The sequence below is a fragment of the Teleopsis dalmanni genome, chromosome X (assembly GCF_002237135.1).
Source record: "Teleopsis dalmanni isolate 2A chromosome X, ASM223713v2, whole genome shotgun sequence".
In the NCBI taxonomy this organism is placed as follows: Eukaryota; Metazoa; Arthropoda; class Insecta; order Diptera; family Diopsidae; genus Teleopsis; species Teleopsis dalmanni.
In genome coordinates, this window is record NC_051848.1 from 17,539,287 (window position 1) to 17,555,954 (window position 16,668).

General features: G+C 31.1%; 1 protein-coding gene across 2 annotated transcripts in view; it reads right to left on the reverse strand.

Moving 5' to 3' along the window:
- Positions 1–16,668, reverse strand: part of LOC119688998 (polypeptide N-acetylgalactosaminyltransferase 2) — a 113,122-nt gene that overhangs the window by 77,960 nt on the left and 18,494 nt on the right. The gene's annotated exons all lie outside the window — the stretch shown is intronic.

Sequence of the window (16,668 nt, forward strand, 5' to 3'; positions counted from 1 at the left end):
CTGAAGTGGATATGTTACAATTATCCTCAAAGGATGCAGTGACGTGGTGACAAGTTAATAACCCGTTTTTTAAAATCTGATATAATTTAGTATATAGCTAAAAATGAAATAAATGATCGAATTACTGATTTGGGGTGTTCAAAATTTACTTTCCATCTTGTCTTGCTGCGAATATAATTATTATTAAAAACATTTCGTGTGCAGATTTAAAAGAAAGAACCTGTATCGGAATCTAAATTTAATCTATTTAAATAAAATATAAATTTTGAAGAATTTCGGATTGCTAATAAATTCGTAAACATTATAAACTTCAATAAAAATACTCGTATCTGAATAAATAAATGTCTGAATTTTTATACCTCGGAACAAGTTCAACAATAGCAGATATTTATCAATGAAATACTATAAACAAATTCTAAAGCTGATACCGTGAATGAAATATATCTTATTCGCTGCGGACGATTGCATCATCCACCGGAAATAGTATCTGTATCTGTAGCTGTATGTTATATGTGTTTGTAGCAGAATTGGCATCTCAAATGAAATATCTAATATTTTTATAATGAATACTTAGCACAAAAATACATTTTTATTAAATAAAAATAATGATTCTGTTTACATTACAATTAAATTCGCCTCATTTAAACTTTAATTATTGTTATTAAACAAAACCATTAAAAATATTTGAAAATGAAAAGTTAGTCGTGGAAATATGGAAAAATTAAAAAAGCCAAAACAAAACAAAAAATAATTGTAAATAAAAGAATAAATAAAAGAGAAAATCCCATTATTTTTCACACCCAATGAAAATGTTGGCGCTTTGTTAAAAATCTGCCAAAGGCAAAATCGAAATATTCCACATTTTTTTTGGAGCACAAAAAATAAAAAAAATTATAATAATAAAAAGTAACATAAAAACTAAAAAAAATATGTCAACCGGAAAATAATAAAAAACTGAAACTATAGCAAAAAAAAAACTTATTTCAAAATAAAAAGCGATTTTCAGGGTTAAATGCTCTTTAAAAAACTCATATGTCAAGTCCATGAAATATGGAACACGTTCCCAAAGTTAGTGTTGTGCAATATTTTTGGGTTTTTGGGTGCCAGTAAAATGAATAAAATATTTCGGGTACTGTTACAAAGGGGGCACGACTAACAAGGTTATCCATGAGCAAAGTTCAAAAATTATTTTCATAGCAAAAGAAAGGATCTATGAATACCCACACCAAGCCATTCACTCATTTTCGATTGTCAATAAATTATTCTGTATTAAATTCGCAATATGAACACAGTACTGTGGGTATTTCACTATAATTAAGAGCGTTATAATTTCTAATAATGATTTAAAAGTTGTAATCCATTTATGAAAATATTGGTTTCAGACGAAAACGAAGAACTTTCTACTCCTTCCTATTCTAATTTACTTATAAGATTTGTGATATTTCAGAATGAGTTAAGAATTATAATCTATTTTTGGTTAGACTGACTGGTTTGATTAAATCATTCCACACTTATATTACTTCCATAGGAGTGTCTAAAAAGTCACATCGAGTAAATCTAATTATCCACTACATTTTCAAAAATTTGAGGCCATATGGTATGAATAGTGTACTCAATATAGGCATGCAATGTTAAAATGTACACTTATCTCCACATATCAACTATTTCAGGTTTTCACACTGCATGTAGTTCAGCACCATCTGGTTATACAATTTTTGTGGTCAGTTAACGGACCGTATCTGAAGATCATGTTATTAAAAAACTCTTATTTCAATAAGTCAGTAATTACCACTGTTATTCAGGGATCGCCGGTCTTCCCCTTGTTTTACAACATCTTTACGTCTGACATCCCAAGGTTAAGTCCCTCGGTGCTAGCATTACACGCAGATGACACGTGCATGTTATACTCTGATAAACATGCCAGAAATATAATCTAAACGTTGCAACACCATGTTAATCTGAGAGTGAGAGATGGTGTCATTACGATTAATTGGGAGATTAGCATCAAATACCTGGGAATTACGTTTGATAAGCGGTTGCCTTGACACAAGCACATACAAGTCAAAGGAAACTACTCTACTCTACTGTTAACTCTACTACCCAAAAGCTGCAAGTTGCTCAAAGTTAGACTCTCCGAAGACTCTTCAAAGTGCCTCGGTATATCCGCACAAATTACATGCTAAGAGACCTTAGAATAGATCCGGTCAAAAAATATATAAGCGACAGAGCCCTGAAGCTATTCGCGAAAATCAACAGACTGCCCTATTTAGCTCTATCTAATCTCAGAATAATCTCTATCCGCACGAGGCGGTACGCAGATCTTAGATCAGACATCGAATAATCACAAAGCTTTTGAGGAATACTTAAATAAGTTAGTAAGAAGGGTGGGACTCTGCAGAAACAGTCCAGCTATCAAAGAGTAAAAGTGTCCAGATGCACTAACTCGAAAAAAACTCTACATGAACATCCATACAATCTTCCACAATGTTGTTTTGCGCAGACTAAGTTCTTGTAAGCAATATCAAGGCAATTGATAAAGGTCACAAATTTTTATATTATTTAAAAAGTGTCAATTGATAAATAATAAACTAGAAGCAGTAGTAGATTTGTTAAGAAATAATGATTGAAGTGATTAAAAGTGGTGATACTAGTGTCAATTTTTTTTAATCAATTTAATTGTACTATTTTGCTATCTATATTTATGCAGTATTAACTTTTAAAGATAGGTTAGGTTAGCTTATACCGGGTATTCCTAATGTATCCACTTAGGCCTATTGGTCCATTGTGTTACCACATATGTAGGAAAAACTCAGGGCTTAAAACTACCTAGAGTCTTTGGTGAAGCCTAAAATGATATTTAGTGTCAAGTCCTGTAATTGGTCAAAATTCTCAAGAAAAGGAGTTCGTAAAGTTTTGAGTCGCCGCCGTGCATGAGTTGGGCCGCAGTTGTGACCGATTTGATTGAAAGGCAAACCTGATCTTCTAGCATGGTTCCCCAGTTAACAGTGATCTGTAATAGTAAACCTAGTATTAAACAGTTATTAATACACTTATTAACAAATTTTAATATTTCGTCAAAATGTTGTCAATTCAAGTTCAAAAAAAGATTGAAAGTGTATTCAAAATACATTATGTAAATTGTTTAATTTCATGAAATTTTAAATAACCAAAAATAAAAATGGATTCGAACCATTAGAAAAAAATGGTCAAATCCGATTTGAGGTAATTGTTCAAAAAATGTTGTTCCATTTCTGCTGACTGCAAATCGAAAGTAAATCGCCCGAAAATAAAAATGTCATACCTCCACATAAATTTGTCTGTCAGTTTCTGTTGTGTTTTTACTGCTTTCTGACAGAGCAAATAAAAAGCCATAAACAATGTATTTCGGCTTAATTGATATTAATAGCCCACTAAATCATGTGCAGCGCTACTGCGACTACTTTGCCTTTTTTCAGATACTAAATACTAGATACCAGATACCAGATACAAGTACAAATACCGACCATAATAGTTTCATTATTGACAACTGAGCTGTGTAAACGTTTCATTTGCACGTTTTCGGTCGTAGCTCGTTGATGGGGGGGAAGAGTAATCGAAATTTGCAAATATTTGTTCAGTTTTCTCTATTTGGAAAGGAAATGGGATGGAAATGTGCTGAAGTGAGAAATGTCCTTGATTTGGTATGGGGATTCACAATGCATCTTTACGCAACCCTTTATTGCATCCCCATATATCCTCAAATTGAGAGTAGACATATTTCGATTAAATTAAGAGCAATCAATGCACTGTGCAGTGGAACGGAATTAAGAGAAAATTTAATTGATATTTGATAATTTAATTGAGGTTTCAAAATTAATTTTTGCTTAACACATTAACTATTATGATTAGTTAATATTATTTAAAAAGGTATTCTTTGATCTATATGCAAACACTGAAGCTGCAAGATCATGCCTTGGATATAAAGAAATAATAAAACGAATTTATATGTCAGATATTACTAGAAAAAGGATAATATAAACCGTGTGTACAACAGAAGCAGCAATGTATTGTAGTCTTTATTGAAGAAGGCAATACTGGCGCAGAGACAGACCAACAGTGACCTGGAGAAGGATAGTTCAGCGGGAGACGGGAAAATCGTTAACGAGTTAAGAGCAATAGCACAAAATAGAAACCAGTGAAAAACTTTGATAGACTCCTTAAGCTTTGTGGCGTATGCAAATAATAATAATACAAAAATTGGTTCAGGTCTACACTGGCTAGACTTTGACAATATTTTATACACGATTTCTCGTGTTCCGGATTCTTAAGCTATCGAGACATAATTCGAAAGTAATAACATCTCAGGAATTTGATCAATTTCCTGAAAACGACCATTTCCATTGAAATGTCTGGAACAATTAAAATAAAGGAATTTCAGAAAAACCCAATGAAAAACCTTTTCTATATCGTATCGTAGTTCTCATTTTCTACTGTTTATGCGTGTGCTTATATAATATTAAGAGGTTATTCCAACTATCTCCAGCGCTCGTTTACTTTATACAATTAACATACGTATAAGGAAATTATTACATATATTCATATAAAAATAAATTAAATGCGAGTAAATACTTCATTACAACTATGTTTACTAATCCAGTTCAAAGTCCATGAGTTCATAACTCCATGAGTCCTTGTCTTGTGTCCATAAGTTCATGAGTTCATGAGTCTATGAATCCATTAATATTATGGATTACAAACTTAATAAAAATTACAATTCCTCTTTATATCACACTCGATTCAAATTTCTTATAAATGAATTGTGTTCAGCCATTAAGTGTGAACTCTTAAATACGGGAGAATTTATTATTCTTTTTCTAGGATTATGTTTTCTTCTTCAGTTTTAAAATAATTGCCCACAAATGTATTCTAAACTTACTATGGGAACTGAAGATGAAAAAAACTTATCTATTGAATACATTCTGGAATAATGAATTACGGACTGTTTTCTTACACATTTAATTGGTAAAAACTGCTTTCGTATACTATATAGTAGAAATGCTACATGGTTGATGACTTAAGATTTGTATAGGGTTCTCTTAAATCAAAGTTTTTGCATTTACTTTTCGAAGGCAGTAATTTGTTAGATACTCGGTGGAATGTGAAAATACGAATTATCTTTTATTTTGGAAAAACAGACTAATGTGATCAGTGAAATAGTTGTCTTTTGAAAGTACTTCTATTATGAACAATCCATAGATATGATGGAAAACTTAGCAAAGATATCGAAATTCCTTTTAAACCAAAGCTAATGTTTCTCATTTTCTATAAAATTGTGAATAAGACATAATAGTGGTATATTCGAACACCTATAACTAGCTGGATAACCGAGTAATATAGTAACACAGCGAAACGTCAAAAACATGGCATATTACCTCGAAATGCGTTTTATTGCTGCTGTCTTACATTATAATATAGGTTAATCGGTTTATTACATTCAATAAAAATTATAATAATATAAGAATTTTAAATTATAATAATTATATTTCATATCTTAAGAATCACTTAACAGAAGTAACACAGATTAGGTTTATGATTGGAATACTTGCTCTGATTTTATTAATAGTTTACGTGTATTGAAGTTTGACGTTACCTGAAAAAGAAATTTTATTATTCGTTAAGTTGAATATAAAATTAATAAAACTTAAATTAAAAATTAAATATTTCTACAAGGTACTTATTTGTATTTTAAGAAACCAGGTTTACCTTAGAACTGGTTCCTTAAAATTTAAGTTCCCTTAGACGAATTTCCGACTGCAGCTGATATCGACATAAATTCATATTGACAACACAAAAAAATCATTTAATCAAATTAAATAAATTTCTCTGTGTTTAAACGGGCTTTTTGACCTCTATACTATAATAAGCCAACGCTGCTGGTTGTAGTTTTGCTAAGCCAAAATCAAGTCGTTCGATCTGGCCTAAAACGAGGGTGTTGCTGGTTCCTTATGTTCCAATTAATAGTTAAAGGCATAGTTAGATACACATATATTTAATGGAACGATCAATAATTAAATGACTATTGCAATGGATTAATAAAATTATTAAAAAACTGAATGCCTACTTCTATCCATATAATGATGAATACCCATATCATGTTTATAATTTTGGGATGACAACTCTTATTTATTTTTTGTGGAATACTACTAATTACTTTTGATTGTTGATTTATTTCCACTTCATATATTTTTCATCACATAATATAATATATTTAATATGCTTCATATAAAAAAGTGTAAAGCCATTAAATTTCATAATAAATTAATTTGTAATTTTTTAATGAATTTATTAATATTTTATTCGATATATATCGAGTGGCTTTTAATGATGTTAAAAAGCTTCAGCTTCTTAAAAATATTAACTGTACGTTCCTGTATGACCAAAAAAAAAAGTAATATTTAATAAATAAATATTAAATATCAGAAAAAAGTAAATTATTTAGAGATTTCTCAAATGAATTGGCAACAAAACATTTGCAAATACCAATTATACAAGGCAATTAAAAGTATTTCCAATATATTGCATTTTTGCATTTTAAGCACAATCTGCATTGGCATATGAGATATCAGATTGTGCCCTTCATATGAGAAAAGTAGAGAACTGCTATCTGTGCACTTATACGAGTATGTGTCACGTATAGTTATTAATAATAACTCGTACATTGTAGGTATATGTTTTAGAAAATGTACAGAAATACTGCACATAGAATAGAATGAAATACGTCTTCCATTAAAACAGAACTCTGAGACTGTAGACAGTTTTTATACTCACAACTGATCCTAACCAAGAACAGGAAGAATTCAGCCGTTTATATGTACTTTTAAGTGTCCCTCGTATTAGAGGTTCCTATATCAGATGAGAGCAGGAAATTCAGCCCCCAGAATAATCCTCCTCATCCATAGACAGTTACAGATACAGAGAGACTAGACTTCTCGTGTTTCATTATGTGGAGATGCCATTATAAATACATATAAATGTACATACTATATAAATAGTAACAAAAATATTTTTAACCATTATTTGTTCAGAAAGCAGTGAAAATATATTGAAGACTCTAAGATCAAATTTTACTTAAGAACTAACTCTATATTGTTGATTAAATATAAGACATGCTTAAAAAACGAAACTAATGAACTAATCAAGAGAAAATAATAGTTCGTACTTGCAACTACGGTAAGGTGTCGCTTCTTGAAATATAATATCGAATCTGCTTATAAGCAAACAATATTTCTGTAGACTAATAATAAATTTTGTGATTATGCGGATCTTACCGGGGTCAGAAAAGGTCAAAAAAAGAAAAAAATTGATGCATTTCAATGCATAATATACAATGAGTAATTTTCGCTGTCTCATGTGACAAAGTATAGTCTTTTTGGTGAAATCGACTTGGAAAATTCAGAGCGAATGCTTTGTGAATGTTCAATTACACCCATTTACACCATTTACTCATTTACACCCATTTACCTTAAAGTGTGGAAGTATTATGCGCCCATATGAATTATAGAATAACAAACTCTAAACTGTCTGAATATTCAGGGTTAAGGATCAAGGCTATCCACAATAGATTTATTCAGATCGAATGCTTACAGGCTTTTTAGCTATAATATTTATAATAATAATGATAATGTTTGAACTTGATGGAATGGACTGGCTGAATTTATGTGCGTATCTTAACCAAGTCTTAAAATATTAGCAACAAATTATAAATGAGATCTTTTAATCGCACTTATCAAATCAAACTTGCTACAAGATTAGAGGGATTAAAAGAGTAGGCAATCGCTAGATTAAGCTCACGACATTAGGTCATAGCTTTGAGTAAATAATTTATAAAGTATGGATAATTATTGTATGTATTTGTAGGATAATGCTTGGAAAAATAATTGTATGAATAAGTTATTGCAATATGTAAGCTCTTGAAGCGGTAGACAGATCCAAGTTGCTTTGTTCAGTTTATTGAACTGAACATGCTGCCCCAAAAATCGTATTGCTCTACACCCACTTTTACTATTTCATAGTGTATCAGTAAATTGCAGTCATAAAAACTCAATTGGTTTTTAATATTCAAATATCGATATATTATAATTAAATATTCATAATTCCCATTTAAAAGAGATAAATTATTTTTGATTGTTATTACAAAATAAAAACTACATCAAATGTGAAAAAATTAAACAAAAAAATCAATTCCATTAAAAATTTGTAAATGTTACTGAAAGTAGCAGGGCCAGCCAGTGTGACCAATAAATAAAAAAAAATACATATGAAAAAAAATATATATAAAAAAAAATCATTTTAATGGTGAATGTCATAATTAAGGTTGCTAATAGTAGCAGTCGACGTTTATGAGGTACGCTTCGATTGTGGCCTGTACCGGTACCGGTACCGCTAGACAGTAGCATTTTCGGTAACACCGCGACCGCGCTCAGCGACAGTGGCGAGCGCGGTGCAGGCAACAATAGTTAATATAATTAATTATTGTTGGTGTATTAAATGGTCAATTTAATTCCATTTTTGTTGATGCATTTTTTGTTGCCAGGCTTACATAACATATAACTCTCAAGCGCCCTTCATACGCTTCACTCCACTCGAAAAGTTATGTATCAACTCGAAACTTGAATTACACAAATTTTTAGGTTTTTGTTATTATTTTTATAATTTTTATACGAAAATAAAGTTTATTTATGGAGTTGGTTAGGTTTTTTTTTTTTGTTTTTTTGTTTTTTGTGATCTCATTAACACTTTTTGTGCGTATAGGTCGAGTTGTCTAATGCCTCCATCATTCTATTAGAGTGATTTATTTGTTTCACGGTTTCGGCTTAATATGAACATTTCTTATACATATATTTATTTATAAATAAAAAAAAAAACCTCATTGACAAACTTTATATAATTTAAATTATTTTAAATTAAAGCAATTTATTTATTTTAGTCTTTAACTCTGAATTATATATAGGTAGAATTCTTTTTTTCATCAATAACTCTTTATTTATTAGACCCTATTTATCCTTTAATTGATCAGATGTAAAGTAGCGACCTTCTGATGTAAGACGAATGAGAGTGGTCGGTCCTCCAATCATTATAATTAGTGCATTTTGTTTCTGATCTAAAGAAAAATTTATTTTTTTTAATTTAGTGGCTCAAATCTGTTTTGGTTTAATAAAAGTCAGATGAAGGAATAGAGTTAGTTACCGCACAAACATGGGGTATGTGCAAAATCAACAGATATTGGGTTCTACTTTTCACAAAATGTATCAACTTTCTTAAAAGTAATATTGAAAGAAGAGATATCTGATAGCAAATTAATTTGAATAGCTCTTCACTATTTTTGTACAACTGTCACTGCTAATAACAATTAAAAAAAAAAATGAAGAGATATAAAAATAAATGTATTAAATAAATTATAACAAAAATAAATAGAATAGCACTGAACAGAATAGTATTGGAATTTAAAACTTAAAAACAAAAATATGATTAATTAATTCAATTATTCTACAGCTGGTTTATGATTTAGTTCTAATGTAAACACAGTAAGTGAATTTGTTAATAAAAAACTTTCGCAGCCAATTAACAAAACTTCAGAAAAATGTGCGAACATAAAAAGTCAAGTATGGCTTTGAGTCAGTTGTTTAAGGAGCGCTGACTCTGAGCTTCAAATTTGGCAGGGCACTTCAATTCAATTCCTGGTAGTTGCAATCTCAAAAAATTATGTACGAATAATTAAATACACGAATTATTTCCACGACCACTGATGATGGGTTTTTGGCAATACTCGAAACAGCTGTATGGTCAGCCAAAAATTCAATTAATTAAAATAATATGAAAAATGAATTTTTGTGCTTGTAGTTCACCATTGTTTGAAAAACCTCTTTAAAATATAAATTGAATGAAAAACTCCACCCGCTGTCTTGAGTCTTTTCCCAAAATCATAAACCATAATTCGCTCAAATTCTTAACTTCTATCTTAATGAAGTTCAAACTATTACCTTTCTGACCCACGAAGACGATATGTATCGATATGTTTGTTGTCAATCGCAATCACGTCAACGATCAAAATGAAATATCAAGTATGTTTTGATGCACTAAAAAATGTTTCAATGGGATCAAAGTTTTACTTCCATTATTGATAAATAGTTAGCGTATAGGGACTTAATCGAGTACCTAATATATATTTTGGACAGAGTTCATTTTTCGATTTCACAGGGTTCAAGAAGTCATTATGAACTATGCTGCAGCGGCTTAGTGGTGAGGACGGGAAGTAGTCTTAGATACCAAGAAAACAAAGATTTTTGACAACTTTATTAGTTTGATCAGTTGGAAAACTATACTTGAGTTATCTGCAGAATTGATAAATTTATTTTCTGTTTAAATTATTTTAAAATTTTTACTAAAACGGCTTATATTAGTAATTTGCTAATAAGGTTAAATTTAAAACGATCCAATTTTATTGAATTGTAGTGAAGTACTGGTAGTTTTGCAATGATAAAATTTATCTACCACATCAGGAAATGAGATCTTTGATGTACTGATAGAAATTTTTTGCAAATTATATCTGTAACATTTGTTAAATTGTGGTTACAAAAGTAGATGAAATTATGAAATTTCCAACAGTTTTGCTTTATAAAGTGTTTAAATAACTACTTAGTACGGAAACTGGCCTCAGGCCATTTGTAAAACATTTGACATTTTAATTAAGATAATAGGAAAATGAAGTTGCTCTTTGGTTTCTAAATGAGTTGTTTCAAATGAAACCCATACGAAAATGTGAAATTTGATAACAATAAGTTAAGTATGGGATTAGGTTGCAGTACACTAAATTTGTTTTAATAGCGATAAAATCTGCATCTACGAGAGATGAGTGTAGTGTTCTCTTTTCACTTTCACTGATTATAACTTTAATTGCACAACTTGAGCTGTAATCGGAGATTAAGTGTATTTTGTCTGTTTGTTTAAAGTACTATTCTCAGTGTCTCATCATAAACTATATATTGCAAATATTTAAAAGACTTAAATGAACCTGTTAATGTTATTCAAGATTCAAGCGACTTTTTTAAGTCGCTTGAACAGCAAGAGCAATGTGCGACATACCATAAGTGTATGTATCATGCTAGAAACTGCAGCCTAGTGTGCTTAGAGTATTGCAATATATTCACTTGCGAAACATTTTTATAGCATGCGATAAAATGTAGAGCGAAGCGTAGCGTATGCAATTTCGTTATGCAAATTATGTTGCGAGCTGCGGCGGCTTACTTAACCATTTATGAACGCATATGAGTATTGCGCGAATTATGCGCTTAATTATGTGATTACGTTCTTGTCGAGTGTCGACTGTCGATTGTCGATTGTCGGGTGTTGAGTATTCCACGTATAGGTATGCGTCGAGTTCCACTGCAGTTGGCTTCGACAAAAGAAATGAAAAACAAATGAATTCATTATGAATGAAATATTAGACAGACAGATCAGACTCTGAGTAGAAGTGGTTGGCTGCTTGGTTGCATCGCATCGCATTGCATCGCGGCGTATCGTTTGTTGGCGCTTTGCAACTGCCTGATATTATGATTACTCTTCTGGCAAATATGCATATTTATATACACACGTACATACATCAGGCTGATGAGGCTGATTATATTTGTTTTTAATATTTTTTTTGCGATTGCCACACACACACACTTAGCACACTTCATAATTAAAATACAACACATAAGTATCTGCAAGTATCTGCAAGTATCTGCAGACTACAATCGCCGTGCCACTTGATAGCATCTAAGTTCGCACGTTAGAGTACTACAATTTTATTTATTTTAACTGAAATAATGAAAATGAAAGATCAACGGGGGCAAGTTGATCTCTTTTAAAATATTTATTATGTAATTATACAAAAAAAGCGACAAGAAAAAAAATTAAATGAAATTAATTTAAACAATATCAAATTGAAAGATGACGTTGTCTACTGTAGTACGAAAGATATTGACAAGCAGAGGCAGCGGTTAAGTGGATGTATCTCAATATCGTTGCTTATACTTGTATATCATTTGTACTGAACTGAGCTGACAAACAATGAAGTTGACGATGAGATGAGTCAAATTTAAAGATTCTGCAGCAGATGAAATTTGTCATGAAAAGCATAAATTGTAGCTATGTGTGTAGCTGCGGACGACGAGGATGGCATCATTCAGAAGCGCCATCGACATCATTTCAAAGCGTGAACAGAAAACAAATTTATTTGAAATCAACTCAATTACACAACTGAGATGTGCCACAAAAGCAATGAACAAAGAAAAAATCGAAACCTAAAACTATATAAAAATATTTGATATGAAATTATGGATATACATACCTATATATTGTACATACAAACTTGATATGCATAAGTTTAACAAAATTATAAACAATAGTTTAACCAGTCAGTTGGAAACAGAAAGTGCTGGACATTCTAGAGTTTCTATTTTTATTAAAAGCGACAATAGTTTACTATAACCTGTGAGATCTATTGTGCTGTCCCTAGAGCTCGTCTCCTAAACCAACCCGAATAAAGTAATATTGATATATTAACCTTGCAATAGTACATAGCTATATATACAGTGTGTGTATAAATATATCGTATGATTTTAACCTATTTAATTTAACCCCGCCACCTATACCTATCCACCTATATGTTCACATCTCTCTCCCCTGATTACTGGAATGAAGTTTCCTCAATGCTTTGGAAATCTTCTTCATTCATTCTTAAGAGGTTGATTTAATGGGTTCAAGACTCACACTTTGGCTTTCGATGCTTTCGATCTAAAAAACTTATCTAATAAGTATTATAAAAAATGAATTAATTTACTAACATGGAGACATCAAGAAAAACAAAGTCAAATTTTTATGTGTTTAAGAAAATAAGCAATTGGTTAGATTATTTTTATATCTAAATCAGTAAGTCAAAACAACCCTAGATCACTTATTATAAAATTTTCATTATCTTAGTGGTTTCATTATTTTCATGTAAATATCATTTCTATAATGACGAGAAACTTGACCCAAGAGCTACCGGCATCATTTGAATGAATTGGTTTTTTGCGCTTATTGTGAGACTGCCAATAGCGGTTTTTGATAGTTCCTGGGCGCTCTTGCTGGGAGCTGCACATCTGTACAAATGATGAAAATAACGATGAAGTTTAGCAAGATTTTAATCATCTAAACTTTTTCTAGGAATATGTTAGTAAACTGAATGCTAAAAGTATAAAATTATCTACTATTTAAAATATGGTAATTCCGAAACATTCTGTTTTCAATCATAAAAGAAATAGTCTTTAGATTGGGTTTCTCATAAATCGGAACAATAAGAAGTCTTAAAACTTCAATAAAGCAAGTAAGATAGCAGAAAAATTTTTAACTCCGTGAAAGAAAACGGGATGTATCGCATAGGAGCTAAAACGGGTAGCTGAAGGTTAAACAAACACCAAATTTATGAAAATGTAGCGATTAAGATGGGTGGGACATGTGCTAAGAATGCTGGATATGAGAGTGCCGCTTAAGTTTCATGAGAACGAAATAGAAACAAGCAGAAGAAGAGGGCGACTAAGAAAATGATAGTAAGACAGCGTGCAGCAGGACTTAGAAGGAATGAACATTAGAAATTGGAAAACAAAAGCAAAAAACAGAGAAGCATGAAAGACTGTTGATAAACAGGCTTATTTCCTAAATGGATTGTATAGTACCGGATGATGCTGATAAATACTTCAAGCATTTGGATCTTCAAAAATCTTCAAAAAAAATATGTTTGGATAGCAAAAAGCAATGGGTAGAACTATAAATTTGCCAAATAATAAAAATTCAAGTTTAAAATTCTCATAAAGGTCACAATATGAACTTAATAGCCTGTCTTGACTTGCTGTCCCTAATTGTACGTTTTTAGGTAAATATGATTTCATTTCAATTTCGTTTCAAATGCAATAAAATAAAAAAGTTCATTAAATTACTTACTTCACCTTACAAATGCTTGGAAATATAAAAATAATAATTATATTTATGACTACAAAATAAAACAACGGCAACAACAAACTTTACTGAATTTTATGGTCAAGTAAGTGAGTGGCTTGAACATATTAATTTCATAATTTTGTGGTCATAAATTAGGCTTCCATTGGAAAGTGCTGGTCAAAAACGTAAAAGTGCTAACAAATTTATGGCTTAATAAATATGCCAACGCCGCCTCCCCTCATCGTAAAAGTCAAAATATCTCAAACCTCGTATCTGACAGCACAAAAAGAAGGTTTTGCATTTCTTAATTTGATGTTTATGACGTCGTTTGAAGCGAAAAAAACCACACAACCAAGCACATCAATAAAGCAATTATTGAACTATTGACCATTTGATTTATGGGCTAAAATTGGAAACTAATTGTTCCCCGTTAATATTTTCACCCGCTGGAAGTATGTTGGGGCGTTGTGGTTTATTTGAAAAGAAATATTTTTTTAAAGTATCATAAAAATACTTCAAAATATATGTGATGTAATATAAACAGATAAGAAGTAATTAATCAGCATTGGACGATTATTTTATATATATTATATAAACAAATGCCTCTGGAAAATTTTGAAAATTTGATGGCCCCGCACTATCAGAAATTCCGAACTCTGGTCAACATGCTGCCAACTTCCTATCGCAAATGAATTAAAAAACCGTAAATGGCAATGGATCGGGCACACATTATGGAAAACACCAAATGAAATCTCTAAACAAGCGTTAACGTGGAATCCTCATGGAAGCAGAAGACCTGGTAGACCCAAGCAAACGTGGAAGCAAACATTAGAGAAAGAAATCCAAGCAAGCGGAAAAACCTTTGGGGAAATTAAAACCCTATCAAGAAATCGTAACAATAGGAAAAGGTTCGTTATGGTCCAATGTTCCTCTGGAAACGTAATGGAATGAAGAAGAAGATATTGTTAAATGTCATGTTAAAAAAAATTTATTAAAAATTAGTGGCTAATTTATAGACCTTATAATCAGTTAGGTGTGATATCGAATTGTTGAAATTCGAATTGTTGAAATTCCTTTGTACATTATGTGCAGTTGACGGTCAACCTCATTAACCTACAGAGCTTGCCGTTTGTTATGTATTTGAAAAACCTGGATCAAATGATAATATTTGTGATTTTAATAATCTATTGCATAAAACGTATAAATACCGATGCTGTTAAATTAAATTGTAAATTTAAATTAAGAACAATTAGACAACGCTCTGCAAAACATAGACGTCTTGCAGCATAACTCCAGTGAATGGGAACTTGGACGATTGCACATCGATCCATTTTACTTCCTTAAAATTTTGCTTTCTAATTTGGTTTATATCTACCTCAGTGAAAACCCATTTCAAAAACGAAAAAAATGATAGTATCAGCATCATCCCCGATATGAAGCCACATTAAATAATTTGTTGTCTTCAAGAGTGTGACACCGTATGCCATATTCTGGAACTCTTTTGACGCCATATTTAGCGCATACATTTATTCAATAATTTAGGAACCAACCCATTGTCTCAGTTTTAAAATCATGTGATCTAATGGCACTGGATTGTTTACTTTTGGGGTACACGAAATCGTTGCTTTGTGCGGATATGCCAGCATTGAATTCAAGATTAGATACCGACTATGAAATAGGTGTTATTGAGATAGGACCACAAAGAATTTGAAATATGATTGATTAATTAAATCAAGCATTATATAGCCGTTAGCTAAACATGACTCCATGTGATTTTTATTTCTCTTGAATCTAAAATCACCACTTTGAGTAGAATAGAATAGAAATAAAAAGGGTACCAGCTCCTAATAAAGCGGAGCACTGTGACCATAGCCGATCTTTTGCGCTGCAGCTGACCCTAATCGAACATGTGACATTTCGCCTTCCGAATAAAAGCCAGAATGTCAGCCGTTGAGAAGCTTCTAATGTCAGAAGGACTACTTTGAGTAAATCATTTCGGATTGAATGCGGACACAAAAGAAAATTTATAGACATACTTAAGGGCCACACAACAAATATCTTAAGAAAAATCTAAACAGGTGTTCAATGGTATCGAAATAAATTTTGATTGCTTTAAATTATGATTGATTTAGATTTTGATTTTAGTTCTATTTAATAACCCTTTTACAGATACATTTTATACAGATTGTTTATTCATTTTATTTATTTTAAATGTTTTAAATATGTACGTATCGCTCCATATATGGAATATTGGATACTGATAATACGATATTCAGTATAACGAAAAAAAGTCATTTGGAGTTTGCGAAATTTTTAATGGACCATTTTAATGAGCTCGCAGATGAGTTTAATGTGGCGGCAATGTCAAATCCAATGTGGGCCAAGTAATAAAGCCGGAGTGACAGTGATTTAGTGATAATTTTTTTAATGATCTCTGAAAATGTGCGCAGCAAAAATAAATGCCTCTCGTTTTCAATTAAATCGTCTTCAAAATCGCTTTAATTTAAATGACTGCATACAGTTTTTGCAATTTTTAAAAATTTTATTTTTGTCCAAACAATCTTTTAAATACTTTAATTGTGGGCAAAGTGTCAGCAGTAATTTTTAGGTTACAGACAAAGTGACTGGAAATTCAAGGAAATATTGCAGCATCTTTCAGATACATTCAGA